Genomic DNA, 22,394 nt, shown 5'->3' on the forward strand with positions numbered 1-22,394 from the left:
TGTTTTTCGCACATCTGTGTCAATAAGTAAGTACCTCAAATAGCTGAGGTTTATATTCTTTACGGATATGTGCAGAAATGGCCTGTATAGTAATAATACTTTATCTAAAGAGTATTACATCCAAGAGCGAGTGGGTTGTAAAAATCTTTTGTGACGAGCCTCAAGGAATGCGTCTCTGTGATATGAACTTGTTTTTTTTTTATTAAACAAAATAAGTGCGCATTTGACCTCCATCTCACCAAAAGTGACGATGGAGCATGCACACCTAAATAATGCCTATTAACTCTCGCCTTGAAAAGGCCCATGTTATACAGTTCAGGGAACAAGTCTGCAGGCAGGGTGTTCCACTCCATAACCTGTCGCCATATAAATGTGGAAACGAAACGCGTCGTGCAAATTCTTCGAATGTCCACAGCATATAGATGGAGCCCTAGCCGACGTCTAGTCCTCTGTGATATAAACCTGTAGAATCATCAGCTTAAAGCTTCAGTCTTCAAGCTGAACTTATGAGTACCTTATGACTAGCTTACGACTGCTGAATCTACTTTTATTTCAAAAAATTGTAAACAGTTTACTAGATCCAGTTTTTTTTCACTAATTCTAGAAATTACTTTGAATTACAAGATCCTGTAAGCTGTTCGTTGAACCCTACCCTACTTAAGTTCCTCTGTTTCATATGTTTTCGTACAATTCATATTTTGTTTTAAATTAATATGAGTTACAGTATCGTGGGGTCAACCAATTAGTTTTAAGTTCAGATAAATAAATATAGAAGCTTTAATAATAAAAATAATAGAAGCTCAACTTATTAACAAGAGTTCTTTATAATATATTATCTTGTTTGATTGGTGGGTACAAATTTTATATTTTATTTTGCCAATTACGGACTTCATTTCAGATTTTTTTCCGTACTACATACCATTGTTCTAAAGATCAGGATACGTCGCCCTACACGCGCAGATGTCAATTTTACATAGAAAACTCGCCACACTCAGTGTGGGACGGTTGTGAGCTTTGTAACTTTTAATTACATTTCTGAGCGACAGAGCGGTAATAAGTGTAAAGAATAAATCCTGAGATCTGTACTCTACCATGAGTTTACAGCGACAATTGTTGCTAGCAAACGCGGAATATGTATACAATATATTAGTTCTTCTTGTGACCGCTAGGGGCGCTATACAATGTACCAAAAAAAATAATCAAAAATGTCTAACAGCGATAATTATCTATCACTAAAACTCATGGTAGAGATACTGCTATCAGGGCTCGTTATGGCAATGACAGTTGTTGTTCCATCTTCTTTGTTCCGAGATCAAAGTCTACAAAATGTAAATATTATGGGTTCGGGTAAGTCCGTGGCGACTCGCGACCGTTCGTGCGTCCACGAATCGTATCTGTTTAGGTTACTTCGGCGCTTGCGGTAGTGCTGTCATAATTATTTGTTTTGCCACCCGGCGAGAGGCGTACGCCACATTTTAAGTAAAAATAAATAAAAGGAATTAATGTTTTAACATATTTGTTGAAAAATAATGGATTCTGCCAATAAGAACCATGATAAAAATCAAAATTCGTCCCAGTACGTAAGCTACAACCCGTGGAATTTATTTTTTAACCAGAGGAAGCGCACCGAAAGTGAGACCAGTGTTACATCCACAGGGTCTCAAAACAATAGTAAGTCAAAATTTGTTTACAATAATTATTAGTTGAAATTCCGTGTCTAGTTTAAAGTATGACATTTTAAGTTATTATATTTTTTACATAATTATGAAAGCAATGCAAAATTATTTCGTTTCTGTCATACTTTTATTTATTTTGTATGTATAAGTGTTCAAACATGGAAATGCAATAAACCACGTGTCTGATGAATATTTTGAACAAATAGAAGTGAAAAGTATTTATAAACTGTAAATAGTACTTTTTAAATCATATCGATGCAATATTTGCAATGCTTTATTAAGTGGAAGCATTCCCACTAATTAATTAAGATATGTAAAATATATTAGGTATTCTTTATTGTCAAAGCAGTATAAAATCTAAACACTTCAAAATCAATCAAATATAAGTTACGCGTTTGTATACAAACATAATAATAGTCAGTTCCACCAAGGTGACCGTCTGTACAGTAGAGAATGTAAACCTGTTCAAAAAGTGGTTAGCACTGAGTCGGACACAGATCCTGTAGTATTTCGTCAAATTCAAACTCAAAAGTTAAATACATAATTAAAATCAGACTACACTTACGTTTTAAACGCTGTGTTTGAATTTAAACAATTGGTAGAGTTGTTCAAACATCCTACTTCGAATACAAAACATAATTTACGTGATATAACGCGGTCTGATAGCGCGACTTTTACCTTGTGGATTTTAAATAGACGGGGAAAATGGGTAAGACATTGAAAATCCTTTGGAATTGTAAGAAATGTAGTTTACAGATAATTTAAGAAGTAAAACAAAACGTTAAAAGGAATACTATTAAAAAAATTAATAAAAAAAGGAAAATCAAAAGAATACGTGCAAGAATACAATAAACTATATCAAAAAGTATGTACTGCTGCTGCTCGCGTACACGATAGATTACCATGCTGGTCTGAAACGCAGAAGTTCCGAGTTCGAACCTCGGGTCGGGGGAAACATTTGTATGGCCAACATTTACGTCTCTCCAGAGTTTGGATGTAATTTGTGGTTGTATATATGTGTGTCCATGGCATCTGCAATAAAGGGTTTCCCTAGTGTGGGACTATAAGTGTGTGCGTTATTATCACCTGGCGAAGTTGCAAACTGTTTTTATTCCAGATTTGTAATCGTATTTGTACAATGCTCTTATTCCCAGGCACTCAATACGACGCTCTACGAAGGCAGCCCAGCAAAAACGAGGAATACTTATGGATGATGTAAGTTTATATATATGAATATATACTAATCTCATTGAAATTTTTGAGCTTAAGTTCTTTCTTCTTACTATTTAACCCATTCAAGGATTGTACCACACGCATAATTGTCACTAACTTGTTTGCGTCGTAATGCTTATAGATATTGATTCGGTATAAAATATTTAAAGTAAATCAATGTGTCTCTACGTTGTTGATAATTCTCTATAGAGAAGCAGAAAGCACACAGAAAACACTAGGAAATAGCACTGCTCGTAGTTGGTTTTTTGAGACCTAGATAGCTAAACGCGGTCCCCGTATTCTGATATTTAAAGACCGTTACTATTTATGAACGGGTTAAGAACGTTAGTTTTGTCAAAGCTCTCCATCTTATTTTTATAGTTTTTGTATTTTGTATTTATTTATTGTCACAATGTACATAGACAGGTGTTACAAATGTGTTACATTATGACTAGAATGTAGTACATGACCCAGAATAGGGCACTTCAAGTCAATATATTGAATACAATATAAGAAAATTAATGAAACAACATAAAAAGTAAAACTTTTAGAATAGGAGTTGAGAGGCGTAAACAAAAGATGTTAAAATATAAAAATTGATGTCAAAATAAATTCTAAAACTAAAGCAAAAAACGTCATGGAGAAGGTCGAGAGAATATACTAATTAATATTATGAATTTGTCAGAAATTACATGTATATAAACTCATCATCAATAAATTATTAAGTATTTATAATTTGATTCATCGAGTTCATTTGGAGTGTAATTGTTGAAATATTTTTACATTATTTATATATTTATTTATTTATGTACTCTTCAATTTTATAGTAGCTTTTATTCGTTAAATATTTTCTTTAATTTTTAAAGAATAAGTTATCATATGCTTCTTTTTTTATGTCAGGCGATATTTTATTGTATATTTTTTTTAGTTAAGAGTTAGACGGTCAAGACGATGAAAAAGGTAAACGAATACCTAAATATTTACCAAACTATAGAAATCGTTACTATTTATATCGTTAATATGTTGACGGATATAGGATTAGGAGACTAATCTCCCGTGTATGTATTTACGCTGACTCTCTTAACCCGGAACACAGTGAAACAGCTTTGAACAAAACAAAAAAAAAACAAAATCTGTCACCTATGAAAATTCTCTTATAAAGCTGTATTATAAATAATTCTAGATCCTTACCAAATGTGATTTATAAAAACCACAACACAAGACATATAAAGACTGCAAACATAAAGACGTTCAGAAACAAAGTTCAAGATCAACGAATCTTTATCCTTCTCCAAAAATAGCCCAGCGCTTGGTCAATAAAAAGTTGTATAAAACATTGACGATGCGTCTAAAGAAGTGACGTCACTTGACTGAAGCTTCTTTGTTTTGATGTCACTGTACAAAATACCTATAATCTGTTTATCGTCATTAATATTATCGAAATATGAAGCGTATTGCAGGCATTGGTAGAAAATTGCTAATCAATTTGAAATGATAGATTTCACTTTACGTATTGTTTGCATTTCGTCATTGTATTTACATGCATACATTGTGGATTTGTCGTTTGATTGGATATTAACGCGAAATACCCATTTACATGTAGTAGATACACACTTTAAAATACAAACACAGATAAATTGTATTTGTAAGTATAAAAATCCACACACGAACTTACATTACTTACACAATGACATGGGCAAATGCAGTCTTAGTAGCAATTCAAAATTAATCCGAAAGTGTTTGGTATGTATTGAAAACTACTATTATCAGAATGCCTTGTAGTCATGTTCACGACAAAAAAGTTAGAAAGCAAAATGAGTCAAGATATTACAACGTCTTATAAACCGTAACGGACCTAATTACTTTATCACAACCTATTTTTTTACATTCAATATTAGAAAATAGTTCAATTTCAAAATTACAGCAATTATAAAATAGCTATAAAATTTGTTGTACGTTTGTATTTGTTTTGGTGAAATTACAGGCACATTAGACTTGTCAATTGATGTATGAGAGTGACAAGCGCAGTGGCAGTCTCCCACAGATCTTTGCGATTTATAACTGTAAGTGGTACTGCAACTGCTATGGACAGGCGTGTCGCTTGACACCAGCCTCACGATTTGTTCGACTTGTCACTAAGTATCATAAAAAAATATTATACTACTATTATAAGTACGTATATATACGCACAATTTAACAGTTTACTCAGAAATAAGGAAAAGACACAACAAATTCTCTGTTTTAGCGAAATACAAGATCAATACATACATGCTTTTTGTTTACAATTAAACAGATATAGAAAAATAAACGTAGTAGATGTTACTAAGTATATCGATGTGCGAATGATGTCTTAATTTTTAACTCCGGTCTGTGTCTGTATTTTAGTTGTATACCATAGGGGTATTTTTGCTAAAATGGTATTTTGTTGTAGTGTCTTTGTCATTTTTATCGCAACATATACGAATAAACTTTCATTAAACTTAAACATAATATACATAACATTTTTTTAATATTTGTTTATTTAGGGGCTATGATCGTTATTGAACATGTCAGCCCTATTATATATTAAAAACAGTACCTCAAAAAATTATTCACTATGTCACTTCCGTGTACTTAGGTCTTCGTTTAGGTTATTATTAGACAACGGAAATGAAAGATTTTTTTAAGATCTAAATTGCGTGCATTACTTTTTTCAAACAAACCAACGTTCCGGGCCCTTTACAAGTTCTTTGGTCACGGCTGACTGTAAAGGGCTGATGTGAAAAATAATCATACGCAATGTAGATTCGAAAAATCGAAAAAAAGAATTCAATTGAAATTTCCTTTTGTATATCGACTTTGAAGCTTGTTTTATCCTTACCTTCTGCATTTTATCACATTCAACCGGTGGATACTAGTGGCAGCCGACTAACCGATTATAGATGTTATATAAACAAAGATAATAATACCGATGATTAAGATGGTTGCCGGTTATCAAGAAGAACCCACTTTGAACAATAACAAATTTATTGTTATTTCAAGCAGAAAAGCGTAGTTAGTCCCATTTATGAATTAAGTTTTTGTATTTATGATACCAAGTCACAGGACGAACAAGTCGTGTGCCTGGTGGTAAGCGATTCGCCTGTCCATAACAGTTGCAGTGCCACTCTGAGTTTTAAATTCGCAAAAATCTGAGGGGCACTGCCAATGCGCCCGTCACTGTGAGACATAAGTTGAAAAGTCCCATATGTCTGTAATTTCACGAGCACCCTTACCCTTCAAAACCGGAACGCTGTAATGCTCACTCTACTGCTTGGCGTCAGAAATAGTTAAGGTGGCCATAATTCCCTGGGCTATGTCTTTCAAAAGGAGCTCTCCTGCTAATAAAATTAAGTTGAATGTGTGCGCTGCTTTTTCCGTCGAACTTAATACAGTTTCCAAATACTGTAGCACACGATATCAACATCGTGAAAACAATGAAAAAATTAAGATTAAATGTGTCTCATCATCACAGTATTGTGTTCCGTATTACATTAAACAATTATTTCGAATGATATCTACATATGGTATTTTCGTTGTGTCGTACAGTTTTACGGGCATTTACGTGATCATAGTAATAATATTGTCTGGTTTTGTATGACTTCACGTATTATCTACATTTTGATGGACACTGATTAGGAGTATACACATATCCTATATAGAATCTTAATACGCGATTTTCCAAAAATCTACTTTTTTTGGATTGTGCCCTTATATTACTAAGGGTGCGATATGTATAATGTACAAAAGTTAGGTTATACCTGAAAGGAATATTCCCAGGTCGTTTTTGATCGACTAGGAGAATGGTTTGTTCAGGTGTAGTCATGATGCTTAAGAAAATACGCATGTACTACATTCATAGTACACAACTGCATCCCTGGCCGAACGGTTACCACGCCGGACTGCCATGCAAAGGTCCTGGGTTCGATTCCCAGGCTGGGAGAAATATGTATATGGCCTATATTTATTTCTCTCGTGAGTTTGGGTGTAATTTGTGGTTGTCTATGTGTGCGTCCATGGCACCCGCGACACAAGGTTTCCCTAGTGCGTTCTATGTTGAGTGTGTGCGTTATTATATTATTATTATTATAGTACTAATTACACACACACAGTGTAGTTGCCAGTGGACATGCACTGATGACTCAGACAGGATATTCGATGAGGTTTGGTTTAAAATAGTACTAGTATTAAGAAGAAAACCTTTTGATTCTTTGTTTTCAAAGACAGAGTTCCTGACATTGACGCACTTACACATACACACACACACCCTAACGAATACACACGCGCGCGCGCACACACACGAAATTAAAATATTAGCGAGGCATTAACAGCCATTACCGATATTATTAAGGGTATGGCGTAATAATGTAAAACTTCTCCCATAAATTTAAAATTTAATATGAAACCATAATTTAACTTGATTCGGTCGTTTTTAGCATTTAACCACCAACAGAAATACATTCTAGACAGGTATTCATGATAATTTTTATTAACACCGTTGATAAATCAGAATGAATACTCGAAAATTCAATCAAAACCGCATATTAAGATGCATTTTTATAAGGGCGCTCTACTCGAAACAAATTCACGAGTACAAAGTATAAGCAATAGTAAATGCACCACTATATAGTGGCACAAAGAAAGAATCCATAGCGATTACGAAAATGAACTTATATTAGCAATAATGGTTAGCCTGAAGGTTGTCCAGAAGTGAGGAGTTAGCTTGGTAGTATATTGGTGTTTCATGTGGTATAGTAGCGCTTCAATGTGAGGGAAAGAGAGGCCTCTACCAGCGCACAGCTCGCCGCTCGGTATGTCGAAACCTTCGGTTGCATTCACGCCATCCACCGCGCTACCGCCGTCGCCAACACCGCTGCATGTTGCAAAGTCACAGTTCACACTTAGACCACATCAATAAACCATCTCTCGTGCTCTGAAAGTGACAGTGATATTTACGACTCACGTGTTGTGTTTGTGACCCCTGGATTACAATCAAAGGACATGCGTGAACGCTTTGGGTTGTGTAAAACTTTGGTCAGTATAATACCAATCGCATTTAATTAATGCATATGTATTTGAGTTTTGTGTATTTATTCACCGTTCACCGGATATTTAGACCAGACGGTAGCAGATGTTTAAATTTGGAATGGCAAATAAAGTGGAGTAATTTTATTATACATTTTATTTACATCTCTGCTAATAAAACACTGCAAATTCATTAAACGTGAGAAGAACCCGAAATGTAAAATACCATAACCACAACACTACTAACAAAGAAAAAACTATGTTGCCCATAGTATGAGTACATTGACTGATGACACCACGAAGTAACATAGCAATTGAAATAAAATTAGAATATGGTAATTAATATTACATGTTGCAAAATCATGAGTATGTTAGCTAAAACGTGGAATTTCTTCGAATAAATTTCATCGTTTTCATTTTTATATTCCATAATCCTTTTTTCACGGAACATAATCGGTTACATCGAACATGTTGAAACCAACAAAAGCTTTTAGCAGAACGCAGTATATCGAAGTATTCCTTTTCCTATTTCCTTAATGGCGGCCACTGGGCGTGAGCCAGTGTCAGTTTCGATATCGAAGTATTCTGCAACACTGCGAAAGACCTTTTCTTAAATACGATCTTACATTTTCCACGCTTCTCGAACTAAAACAAAGAAGAGCTCGTGTTGGCTAATCCTAACCGCTGAACTCCACGTCAATGTCATTCAAAACCGGTTTTGCGTTTATCTTGAGAATTACGTAATCGGTATTACCGAAAACTAGCTTCGTAAACATGTTAGAAAAAAGGCTTCTACGCAATTTATAGGTCGCATTTTAAGTTGTTACATTTATATACACATTTTCGTAAAGTTACAGTATTCAACAGTAGTCTTGTATTTTTCTGTAATTTTAAATCGTGTTCCAAATGTTGCACACATGGTAAATGTCAAGGTGAAAATCAATTGACTATTTAACTTGATCGGATGTTCTTGACACTGTTTACATCTTAATAAAGTTTGACTCAACTCACCAGCTTTAATGTTTCTTTGAGTTTCGGTCGGTTTACGATTTGATTTTAGAGAATTGTAACAAGATTGCGATATCAGATGGCGTTAATTAATAGGCTAATCTTTAATATTGTTTAGATGTTAATAATGGGCATCGTTAATCTTTCGAAGACACCCGGAAGATGATTTTGAGACCAAAAAATAAAGTTACTTGCCTACTAGATACCCAAATTATTGTTATCTCATAAAGATAAATGAGGTATTATAGTAAAGTAGTCATTTTCAGCTAAGACTTAATTAGTTATACAAATTTCGCACGTGTGTTGACTTTATATCCGAAAATAAAACTAACTAACACCTACAAACACAACCATACGTACCCAAGTTTAAGAAAAGTTATAATTTCTGAAGATTGTGTTTTGGCAATTAGGTTGTTATGGAATTATGTTTTAGCTACATTGTTTTCTATTTATATCTCAGAACACTGTTCGTTTGAATTGAAGGACATTGGAGGTTTTTGCAAACCTTTAGCATCAACTGAACAGAAAGTTTTGTTTTTCGTAATATTTCCTTTGTGGAAAATAAATACAAATGTGATTGTATTTCTTTTGTTGGAAACTAGTCAATTATTACAATGAAAAAAATTTACATATTTATGGCCTCAAAATACTCTGCAAATCTTGTCGTTAATTGAAAATATATTTACACCTACTATTGCCTAACTAATTGTAGCAGTACCTATAACAATTTTTTTAGGTCAGTCTCTTTTTAACAATTAGCTTTACTTCGAGTCACGTTACGTTGTATTGCGTAATTTTTAAAAGTAACTACACTTAAGATTTACGAACTTCGTCCGCGTTCAAATGAATAATGGTATCATAACCTCATTCATCAATGAAAAATAAACAATAGTCGTCTAAAGTTTTACTTTAATTTAAAGTAATTAAGTGTAAACATACAACATTTCATGGCCCTAATTCTGCTATTTTCTTGGAACTACCAACACCACCACCACCGGTAATTATAATTCCATTGAGATTATGTTGCAATTATGACAATAATTGTTATTCTGCTAAAATCTAGTTGCAATGGCAGTTTAGTCAATAGAGTGTCAGTGGAATGGCAATGATTGCTTTCAATCACTAACTATCGAGGTGCCTTACTTTGGTAAGTTTCTTACTAAGTTAAGAATATTTAGAATTAGTACCCAGTTAATTAACTTATCCAGTTCTTAAGTTTTTGCGATTCTTACACACAGGAACTGAAACTATTTTTCGCATCTAAATCTAAATTAGTTTTTAGTCTTATATATAATATATTTATAAGGTCAGATGGGGTAAGAGGAACATATTTTCTTTCAAGACAAATGTTATGAGCTCTAGGAGGAATAAATAATGTCTTATAAGAATTTCGAGATACTCTCATCTTGCCCTGGTTTAACAGCTTTCCATGTTTTAACAATCGTTACGCTAAAATTAATACTTACGATGCATCTGACAAAAACGTTCTGGTTGGGTTAACGTTTCTTTTCCCCCAAAAAATGGGGTAAGAGGAACTGTCATCGTATGTCATATAAATATAATATATATTTAAAACTATTTCAATCGAATTTTATCTTAAAACCATTGAAATAACGTAACAAAAAAAAGGGAAACATTAATTTTAGGGCAAGAGGAACATACATGTTAAGGTCAGGGGTGACAAATTAAAGAAAAGTGAACCTGTTACAATTTTTTTAGTACAAAGCATAAATAAAGGCACATTTTTAACCACTCGTTTGCAAATCAACACATTAGGTAACTTAAGTACTTTTTAAGCATCGTCATATTAGAAAAACAATGTTTTGTCCAAAATAAATTTATTACGCAATTTTTTTTCAAAATTATTACTTTAATTAACAAAATTATGTATTACCAAAATTATTAATTATTACGATTACAATGAAAAACATTATTTGAACAAATTCAACTTAATTTCTTAAAAGTATATATGTATAGGTATAAAAAATATATATGATAGAAAGTGTTTGTTCGAATATGACAATATTCCATTATGACAGTTCATCAAAAAGTTTGTCACCCCTGACACTGGGGAACATATGTTTCTCTTTAGCTATTAAAACTATTAATTTAAAAAGTCAAATTACTTAATAGGATTTAAATATTCATCTATAGAGCATAAGTATTCAAATACATTTCTTTTAAATGGCACAATATCCTTAATGTTCCTTAACCGATTTCCGTACATAAATAATAGTTAACTCACTTTGGAATTGTATAAGGTGTTGTTTGAAAAAATACACAAATGTTTATTTAGAAAGTTTTGTTTTGTTTTGTATGACTTACTACATTCAATTGCAAATAAGTATATTTTTAATCCCCGACGCAAAAAGAGGGATAGATAATTAACAACGGACAGAAAAAGAGGGGAATTGTAAGTTTGAGACCTTTCTATGTATGTGTCCTGCATGTCTGTCAGTGGCACCGTAGCTTCCAAACGGATATGGACTGACCTCGCGGCGGTTTCTTTATTTGAAGGCTGGTTTATTCGGGATAGTTCTTAGCTGTTTAAAGATCAGGTCTTTTCCCAGTTAGTGTAAATTTCAACCATCGCTTTTCTTTATTAAAGTATTTTACTCCATGGAGTGGTGATGGCACGTAATACCGCCCTTCTTGTCATAAATAATGCATTTGCGTTTTGGTTAACTTTCAGATAGTGGCACTTAAAATTTTTTGTTTCTTTAAAAAATTTTTTAGATTTTCCCTAACAATAAAACAAACAAAATAACATAAAAAACTGATTAGATGGCGTAGTAGATTCCAGATATGTTAATAACTAAATTTCGCCAAAAGTGCCGGTTACGTTATTTACGGTAAAGGCGGCAGAATAGGTTTGGTTAAAAAAAGGAAATTAATTGCGAAAATTTGACTCTTGCTGTAACGGTTAGTATAGTTTAAATCAACAGTTATGCTCTAAATACTCCGGATTGATTATGATTATCACTTCACGTCTTTGACACGAAATGCCAGCTGTTGCTGTAGTATATTTTGTTACTTTTTAATGGACTTCAAAAAAAGGAAGAGGTTCTCAATTCTTTTTTTTTTTGTATGTATGTTACGCGATAACTCTAGACTAACTAAGCCTAACTAGATTTGTGAACCGGTTTTGATGATTCTTTTTTTGTTGGAAAAAGGGTACCTCAGTAGTGATCCTAATTAAATTTGAAGGAAATATTCCATCTCTAAGGGTGGCAAACTAGGGGTTGAATGACTTTTGAGATCGGTTTTTTAGTACTCTGTACTGACATTATAATTTTCACCTTTTGTTTTTTACCTTCATTGTAGAAAAAGGGGAACTATGAATTGGAATCCTTTGAAGTATCCCAAACTTTGGAATCCCAAACGGATGGACAAAAACCACTTTGAGATCACTTAAAATGGTTTTTGTTTAATTAAAAAGCTAATTTAATCAGGACGTTCTTAGCTATGTTTTATAAACTAGCTTAAAGATCATCAGCTCTTTTTAATGTTGGGATCTTAGCCATAAATTCATATTATTTTATTTTCCTTTCACTTCTCCGATCGACTTGAAGTTCGTTATACTTTGGAAATTTCTTGACACTACAATAATATGGTAACCCTGATTTGATACTGCAATACATACAATACGTTTTCATTGTGTCGTGACGACAGATAGTCGTGCAGTTTAAAATGTCGTGGTTTGCATATTTAAATGAAGTTGTTAACATATAGTACAACACGATTAACTGTCGTTCACGACTTTTCTGTCGTTCCGACGAGAGACTGTCGTTACAACGAAGGGCTAGAATGTCAGTCGTCAGACGATAAATAAAACGACGCGATAAAAATGTGACAATTGATAAGCGCAACTTCAAACGATTATGTCGTGCAAACGACAAGGCGGCTGACGTGAACCGATACATTGTCGTCATGATCTAGTGGTAACAGGCTAGACGCGACAGTCGTCCAATGATAAATAAAACGTTACGACATAATGGGAAAGCGCCCTTAAAGTAGAACTATCATATTTGCGCTCATTAAATTGGTCTCGACGAGTTGTTAGCTTTACTAAGTTTTATTGAGATTTTGGAGTACACTGTTATTGAGGGTTTTTAAAAATTTAATTTAAATGTTATTGTTAAAGACTTATTTTTCTAACAAACCGTACGATATAATTTAATGTAAAATGTATGGTTATATTTGTATATAGCTATAAAATATGTAGCTTGCCCAAAAGAGTAATATTAATATTTATAGTTTTATCATTATACTTTATCATCAGGTTAAGAGACGGGTGTCACAAAAACGACACAATCTTTTGTAAATAATCCAAAAGGAGTGGAATTATTTCTCAAGTGGAACTGGGGCATTTTCTAGGCGAGGGTGAATAGGCACTATGTAAGTGTGCATGCTACGTCTTCGTCCTCATCGTCGGTTTCCATCAGGTGGGATGGAGGCCAAATGCGTATTTATTTACTTATAAAAAAAAGAACTTCCATACCTATCATATACCGACGTGCGTATTCATTCTTTGGCCTCACACTATGATATCAGACTGTAAACACTAAGGGGGTAGGTCACTTCAAGATAATGAAAAAAATAACTTTAATGTTTATACGACAATTAGTGTAATCAATGGATAAATAACGCATAAACTTAAAATAATGTCGGTATTTACAACATCACAATAAAATTAATGAAAGGCAAAGAGATTTTCGCATAGAACCTCCTACAAAATTAACTTAAACTAGTTTGTTATAATTATTAATACAAAGATAGAACACTCAGAAAAAATTCCTTCGATCCGGCCGGATTCGAACCAACGTCTTCTAGCTTACCGTGCCAGACGCTATACCAACTAAGCCAACTAAGCTACGGAACGAACCAGTGGACCTCACGAATTTTTCTATGTGCTTGCGTCGTGTCTTTGTATTTGGTTTTTCAACGACTTTTTGATCGTAGCGCCATCTATGAGAAATCTATAAAATATTTATTCTTGATTTAGTCTTGGGCATTTTTTTTCCTGTTCTAATAAATTTATGTGGACCGAGCCCTCTATTTTACTCAACCTAAAGCTAGGCTTCAATTATTGTTAGGGTTGCCAACAACTGCTGTTCTCCTACATCTGGTAGATTATAACGTGTCTGAGGACCACATCAATTACCTCCTTTTTTCCTTGTACTATGATGAGCAGAGCAACGGAACTCACTCTGAGAACACCCGGACCAAATTAGAAAAGCTAATTTCCCAAATTGGTTGTACCGGGAATTTTAGTGAATGGAACGGGAATAGGCCACCGACATCGTCGAAACAGAAACTTTTTCCAAATGTAAAATTTCGGAGTTATGTGTTTGTTTACGTTTTGGTTATTTGCTTGAAAATGAAACATGGATACTGCAAACATTTGTGTAATTTTTAATTATGAGAACCAATGTACCATTATCGCAGCATATACGACTCCAAACACAAACAACGTGTATGAAGCGGATACAAATAACGAACGTACTGTAAGTTTTTGACATGGCAAATGAATCTCGTAAACGATTATGGCAAATATTGATGAATTGAGAGTTATTATTGGAGTCGATCCATTGTAATTTACGGTGGAATTAGCAGTATGGTTTAATGTAATCATACCTATAGTGTTGACCAAATGTGACCCAAATCGATAAAACAAAAATACTAGGAAAATGGGTACCACACGAATTCAACGTACTTCAACGGACAACGAGTGTTGAAACTTGTACTGTCTTAATGCATCTACACGGAGGTGAAGGAATTTTAAACTGTATCGTTACTTGTGCTAAAAATGGATTTTTATGATAATTGCAAAGAAGATAATGGTAGAATATTGACGACAAACCCAAATAGTGTCCAAAAATGAAATTTACTAACAGAAGATTATTGATAAATGTTTAGTGATCCAGTTGTAGAATAATCCATCATAGCTTCCTTAGATCTGAAACAACTATGGCGTCTTACCGCTGTTGTGAAAATATGAAAACGTCGATGACGAGGCACGCAAAGAAACAACTACAGAGTGCCACTAGACGACTCACTTTCCCCGTTGCTTCTACACCAATACTTGCCCAAGAAATCACCTTGTTGGAGCAGCGGATTAGAGCTCTTCGTCATCCTTCATACTCACTTTACTGTATCTCTTCTACATTTCTTCTATAATTTAGATCATAGGAAGACATGAACACCTTTGGAGTAGAATTCCCTGTCTGCAGGCTCGTTCCCTGAATGTTACAAATTGGGCCCTTTCAAGGCGAAAGTGAATATGCATTATTTAGGTGTGCATGCTCCATGGACCTCATCGTCACTTTTTATCAGGTTCAATGGAGGAGGAAAACAGCTCCCATGGAGCAATTGAAAATGATTTCCATTTCAAATGATTTGGGAATCCACAAAATCCGAGATTTTGTGGATTCCCGTTCTTAACCTGAAACATTAAAATCCAGCGAGATGGCAGAAATGCATTAGTAGATAACATGGGTACATTGCATACTTAGCATTTTTTGTTTCAATTCTATTGTATAGACCGACAAATTCATAGTCAAACTATTCCATTATATATGCAACACATAATTACTTATTTTGTAATATGAATTTATATTAACGAGCTTGCTTTTAAAATATATTTGTAGCAGAGGTAGAGCTCCTTGTGAAAGAATTCATCCAGGGAAGTACTGCCACTTTACCTATTTTTGCCACCAAGCAGTAATGTGTGCATTATTGCGTTCTGGTTTTGAAGGGTAAGGGTGATGGTGAAATTACAGCCGCATAGGACTTGTCAACTTATGTCTCATATTAAATTATTTTATTGAACCCTATATAGATTAATATAACATATCACTATTATTTTGAATTATTTCATTGCAAAGTTACAAATTTAACAACAGCTAGTTGATGTATTTACTCAGTATTCAACAACATATTAATTAGTAATGTTACACAGTAGCCTGCTTGCATATCAGTCAGGAGTGAAGTTTTCGGTAACTAAGCAGCAAGTACATAAAATTAGTTTACTATATAGGTGTATATAGATGCAATTTATGTTGTAATCGAATAACTGTCAAATCAACCGTGGAAAACGTCACGGAAAATACGGAAAGTGATGTGTAATGTTATAAAATACGAGTATATGAATAAACTGTACGCAAATGTCAAAGGATTATCACAATCAAAACCCCTTGGTAGCATGTAAAGGATCTTTTCTTTTTTTATGATATCAAGCTACGGGACGAACAAGTCGTGCGCCTGGTGGCAAGCGACACGCCTATCCAGGACTGTTGCAGTCCCATTCAGTTCCCATGTGTCTGTAATTTCACCAGTATCCTTAGCCTTCAAAACCGAAACGCAGTAATGCTCACGTTACTTCTTTGAACGAACTCTTAAAAATAACACGATTGTAGCACCTCCCCTAATTAATTAAATTTATTTATTTATTCATGTGTACAGAGAATGATATCTCATATAAACATGGATCTTGTTATTGGTATTGCAATCTAATTATTAATTTTATATAAACTCTATAACAATTTTATACTTTAATAAAAACTCTATTAACTACTATAATAGAAATTGAAATATGCATTATCACTAAATTGCTAAATATGTACGTTATATTAGAAGTATGTGGTTCGTGACAGACAGAACATTTATCCATATTCCTTATAGCTCTTTATCTGACAAGAACTCTTCTATTGAATGATAACATTAGATATTCATAATTTATTTTTATGTAGATACCGTGTCTGGGTTAAAATAATGTTTTCACTAAAATGGATGCTATCTAACAACTTTTGACGCGCACTGATAAATATCCTGTTAGGAAAATGGAGATTATTAATATTAGTAATTATACCATGACTTTACTATATCGATAGTCACTAACGACCGTGTTAAATATTTGACAATCGGATACCTGTCACAAGAAGAGATAAAATGTTTTATGTAAATATTTTGCGAAGTTGCACGATTGTAGACGAAGTAAACTGCTGGTAGAGATACTGACCCGCATCCTCGACTATAATGGATAGATTGAAGATAGATCTTAGTGTCAAATATTCGAAACACTGTTTAATAGGAGCTTATATTTTGTTTTTGTTGGTATAGTAACCTTTAAATTGCAATTTCATTATAGAATGGTGATAGTGAAATTACAGGCACATAGGACTTGTCATCTAATGTCACAGAGTGACGGGCGCAGTGGCGGTGCTCCTCAGATATTTGCGATTTAAAGTTCTGAGTGCAACTGTTATGGACAGGCATGCCTAGCTTACCAACAGATGCACGACTTGTTCGTCCCGTCACTTGATATTATGAAAATTAAAAAAATAATAATATCAGTACAGAGTGCTAAAAAAGCCGACCTCAAAAGTCATTCATCCCCTAGTTTGCCACCATTGGAGGAATAATATTTTCTTCAAACTTAAATGTGGCCCCATTTAAATACTGAGGTATGTACCCTCTTTCCAACAGAAAAAATCATTAAAATCTAACTACATCTAACATCAAAATATTTACAAGTTATCGCGTAACAAACAAATAAAATATACAGTCGAATTGAGCACTTCCTCCTTTTTTTTAAGTCGTTTAAAAATCGATTTAATTCGTATACATCGTTTGGAGTACTTGTAAAGGTTTTTTTCCTTACAAGATTGTTTTAAACTGTTGTTAGTAATAGTTTCTCTATTCATGGATAACAAATACTTGAATGTGTATTGGTAACATTCAAATGTAAAAACCGCAAATTTGTATGATTATATACGATTGACGATTTACGAATTTTAATTTTCTGATAAAGTACAAATATATTTTTGTTTTATGACTTTAGACATTCTTTAGATATAAATTTTCATAATTTATGGAAAGTTAAACATTCTTTTGTATAAATATATGTATATTGTAATTGTTTGCTAAAAGTTTCAATTGTCTAAATTAGTGTTATGATGGTTGCGATATTTTTATCACGTACCATCGTGACGTTAATTGAGACAAACTATCATCTCAATTTGGAAATTTAACCTAACTTGACGTCACCTTGACCTGTTTTTAATTTTGACAATTGTAAGTTACGTATTACGTACATTGAGTGGATTCATTTTCTACGTCTAGAAAAGCGATGGGTTAAACGATGACTATATGAACTTACTAACGTTAAACCAATTATTAAAGAAAATAACATAATCTGAGAATTATTTTATAAACTTCATAAAATTTGAAATACGCAATATTTTATTTATAAAATTCATACAAGGCTATCAATGCAATTCGTGACACGTTTCAAAATATAAGTACATATTCGAATATACTCTATTGGTTATCGGGTAACAACTACTGATAATGTTATCTTGTAATTTAAAAAGAAATGTATTGAAATAAGTCATATAACAAAATTATGTTTATATTGATAGCGGATTATATAGTTCTTGAATTTAAGTATTATTATATATTTCTCGAAGTTTCCAAACAAACATGGATAAAGTTCCGTTGAGTATTGAGACATTATTATAAAAGGGTATAAAAAATAAATAAATAGTTAGCCTATGTATGGTCCCATTGATGGTCACAGGCATCCTCTCACAAAGAAAGGTTGTAGGTTGTAGTTCCCACGCGGGTCCAGCGCGGATGGGGAACTTGACACACATAATTAAATTGCTTTGCAGATGTGTGCAGGTTTCTTCACGTCATTTTCTTTCACCGAAAAGCTCATGATAAATTTCAATACAATTTCGCACATCAATTCCGAAAAACTCAGAGCAAAACAGCTAAGAGGTTTAGGTAAACTGTAAATGTTGACACTACAAAACAATTTTGCATGTACAACTGAAGCCTATTATGTTTATGACAAATGGTAATTTTTGCATACTTTCCTGTTTTCGGTTTTAAATTTTTAAATTGATAAAAGATACGACGTAGGTATACCCACAATTGGCAATTTTGCAGTTTCATTCTATGACGTATTATAGACATTCGTGAACAGGTAATTGATGTATTTGATTAAGTTTATTAGCGAATATCACTGTTAACAGAACGTTAGATCATATTTATCAAAGTCTATTAATAAAGTACGATTATGTAACAAAGTAATGTAACGCCGGACAAAGCGAACACAAGTCACTTGAATATATGTGTAATTAATTAAAACATCGTACGTGTCGTAATGCAACGACTTCAATCAATACGTTTATAACACGTAATATTTCCTTTTTTTAGTTAATGCATTTTATTATGTATTCGTTCCAGCCTTAATAGCCCTAAATTGAAGTTTTTGGGAACATTAGGAAGGAGGGAGCAAATTATCTCGTGCTACTAGGTGATGTCTATGTCATAAGGGTGGAGTGTGACTTTTTGTCAATAAGTGTGAACAGTAAGGCTGGAACTAAATTATAAAGTCCTCGTACACACTCTCGAAAATGTATCTGATGGAAAATTGACAAACAGCCTACTTTATTGCGGTGGTTGATTTGAAATTTTGATACCCCAAGACAATCGGTAATAAGTCTCATTACTTTTCAGTCCACTGAAACCAGGACACCTCCCTTGTACCAGAAGATTTTTTCTCAAATTACTTACTACCCACACTACTGTAGTGAATTACTTGTTTATGGTGCTAATGAGTTCACAAAACCAAACGAAATGTAATTTAAAAAGTTTTATGAAACAAGCTAGGAAATGTACATTTAATGTGGGGACAACCGCAGAAAAGCAATAATAGAATAACGAATATAAGTTTTGGCTTATTTTTGTTATGCGGTGTGCGGCTTTACAACGAAATATCTATGAAAAACGTCGATTTGGACATTTTTGATCCAATATCCAGAGTATTTAGACGAGTAGTAAAGCAACTTGCACTTGTATAGATTTTCACCCATTCCCTTGACGCTTTAGTATTAAGTAAATAAGTAAATTCACAGCAAATTTAACAGTAGTTCTTTCTTGTTACTATAGATTGATATGTCAACATAAGTAGGGTTACAATCTAGTACAGAACTTTGTTATATCATATTTAATTTGTATCAATGTAATTTGATTGTTGTCCTTATAGTAAATAAATAAATAGATTTGAATAGAAATATTAAATGGAGTAATTATAAAACAAAAAGTGCCAGAACATTTTGTAGTCACTGCTGTTATTGTAGCAACACAATTTATATTTTGATATTATTGAAATTTAGAACTATTTGCTAATCCACAATTTAGTACCAACTCTAGTTTTGTAATTCATTCATTTCGTAAAGCATTATTTTCTTTTTGTTTCAGGTGGCGTTCTTAATTGAACACAACCGAACAGCTTTAGCAACTTGAGTGAACTTCACGCTATGATGGTTATAAGTGTTACATTTATTGTTAGTGCAGTTATGACATTAGTAACACGTTCTAGTGCACTAAATAATAAGTATAATATTGTGTGATTTGATAATGTTGTTGGAACAAATAGCATTTGTGCCCACGTGGTTCATAATGGCCTGGTTGGGAGCGTGTATACTCTTTAGCCCTTTTGCAATATTTTTCGTCATCTGTCTGCCTCAGTTGCCTCTTCTAGTCGTTAGACGACTCTGTTATATACCATTTGAGTATATCTGAAGAAGCCCAACTAATTACAAGGATTAATGTAGCGCATAATACATACTTAAGTGCCTTTATAATGATAAGGAGTCAATCGAAACGGATTGTTTGTGAATTTAATGATTTATTTTATTGAAATTGTAAATAGTTATTTGTAAATGATAAGTATATGTATATATTATATTTATAAATTAAATATTTTTGATTTTAATTTCTTGTTTTCCTTCCCGTTGTACGGTGCGTAATACAACAATTTTCCCACATTCCTTTTGGAAATTGTTGCTTACTTTGTAATTTGAAAAGTAACGTTTTGAATATACTCGTATCTTACTTATCACGTTAATCACACCACGAACACATCAAGTTTGATACTTTGATCATCGAATCGTTGATATAATAATAAAGTGGAATTAAAGTCAGTAGCTTGACCTGCTGTTTACCCTCTACAAACAGTATTAAATTTACATATTATTATAAATTAATTCACAATTATACTGCAATATCAACAATAAGCCAATTTTACTTTTTTAGAACGTAGTTAATAGATTCTCCAAATTAGAGCTATTTATTACGTACCTACAATTTGTTGGTATCAGTACAATGATAGTTGCGGGTGATTGAAATGGCCGACCGTGACTTATAGACGTGCCAACAAAGTCCAACGGTTACAGTAAACGTGTTGATAATTTATGTAACTTTACATAGGCAATTACTTACCTATAAATATTGGAAAACAAAGTGAAAAGAAGCTATGCAAAGAAATAAAAGCGTCAGGAATTGTTTAATGTCATTGCGTAGTGATAAAAACACCATTTATCTTATATTGTAGCTAATTTATTACGTTGATATACCTATATAAACAACATTGAACTATTTCTTTTTGTTCAAAGAACAAAAGAAAAAAATATGAACAAAAACACAACTAAGAAAAAGCGAGTAGTTGAATGTAGCGCCATCTATGTTGAGCAAAACCCATTGCACGTGGGCACAGATAGAACCATTCACAGAACGCTATACTCACAAGGAGCATTACATCACAGAGGATAAATTATAGTAACGTGGCGCCATCTGTGACGGACAGATGTGAACTAACTAGCTATGTAGCGTTATTGCTCAGTAAACCGCAGCAACTCTCTAGCTTAAGTCTTGTTTCGTGTTATAACGAAAAGATGACGCCTCTTAATTTTTTAAATTTCGCTCTACGTTAATTATTCAAGATTCAGTAGTATCATAGCTTATATAAATAATATGGGAAGTCTGGAATTAACTCTCCAACAGGACCATTAATTTTAGAAAAAATAAACGGACAACGTACGAGTCGAAAATAACATTACCTTACCGCTTATACTATTTTTAGAGGGGTGTACGTCAAGTGTGCGTCGTACCTCAAACAAATCTTAATAAGTACTGTAATATAAACTCTATGTTTATATTTTTTGAATTAGCTTTTCTATAAATCTATCTTAAGATTATGCTTACTTCATATTTAAATTCATTTTTCTTCTGACTTACAGTAAAGGAGAGGAGACTTTCAAAAAAGGAGGTGGTTCTCAATTCGTCTGGTTTTTTTTTGTGTATGTTACGCGATCACTTTGACATTTCTAAACAAAAATTGATATAAAATAAAATAAAATAAAATTTCTGAACAGATTTCGACGATTCTTTTTTTGTTGGAAAGGAGTACCTCAGTAGTAGTTCTATTTAAATTTGAAAAAATATTCTACCTCCAAGGGTGGTAAATTAGAGGATGAATCCTGTTTATTGGATTTCACCCACTTTCCGATAACTGTCTCCGTGGCCAAACGGTTATCATGCAGGTCTTCCCTGCAAAGGTCACGGGTTCGATTCCCGGGCCGGGAGAAATATCTGTCTGGCCTA

The 22,394-nt window shown here is 33.2% G+C and overlaps 1 long non-coding RNA gene across 1 annotated transcript; it reads left to right on the top strand.

Annotated features, from left to right (window-relative positions):
• The first annotated feature begins 1,449 nt into the window (after positions 1 to 1,449).
• Positions 1,450 to 20,446, top strand: LOC113230281. The gene is made up of 3 exons (XR_003310477.1): positions 1,450 to 1,671; positions 2,831 to 2,891; positions 20,211 to 20,446. It is a non-coding gene; the product is annotated as an uncharacterized LOC113230281 (long non-coding RNA).
• The last annotated feature ends 1,948 nt before the right edge of the window (positions 20,447 to 22,394 follow it).

The sequence above is a fragment of the Hyposmocoma kahamanoa genome, unplaced genomic scaffold (genome assembly GCF_003589595.1).
Source record: "Hyposmocoma kahamanoa isolate Upper Pololo Valley unplaced genomic scaffold, ASM358959v1 63, whole genome shotgun sequence".
In the NCBI taxonomy this organism is placed as follows: Eukaryota; Metazoa; Arthropoda; class Insecta; order Lepidoptera; family Cosmopterigidae; genus Hyposmocoma; species Hyposmocoma kahamanoa.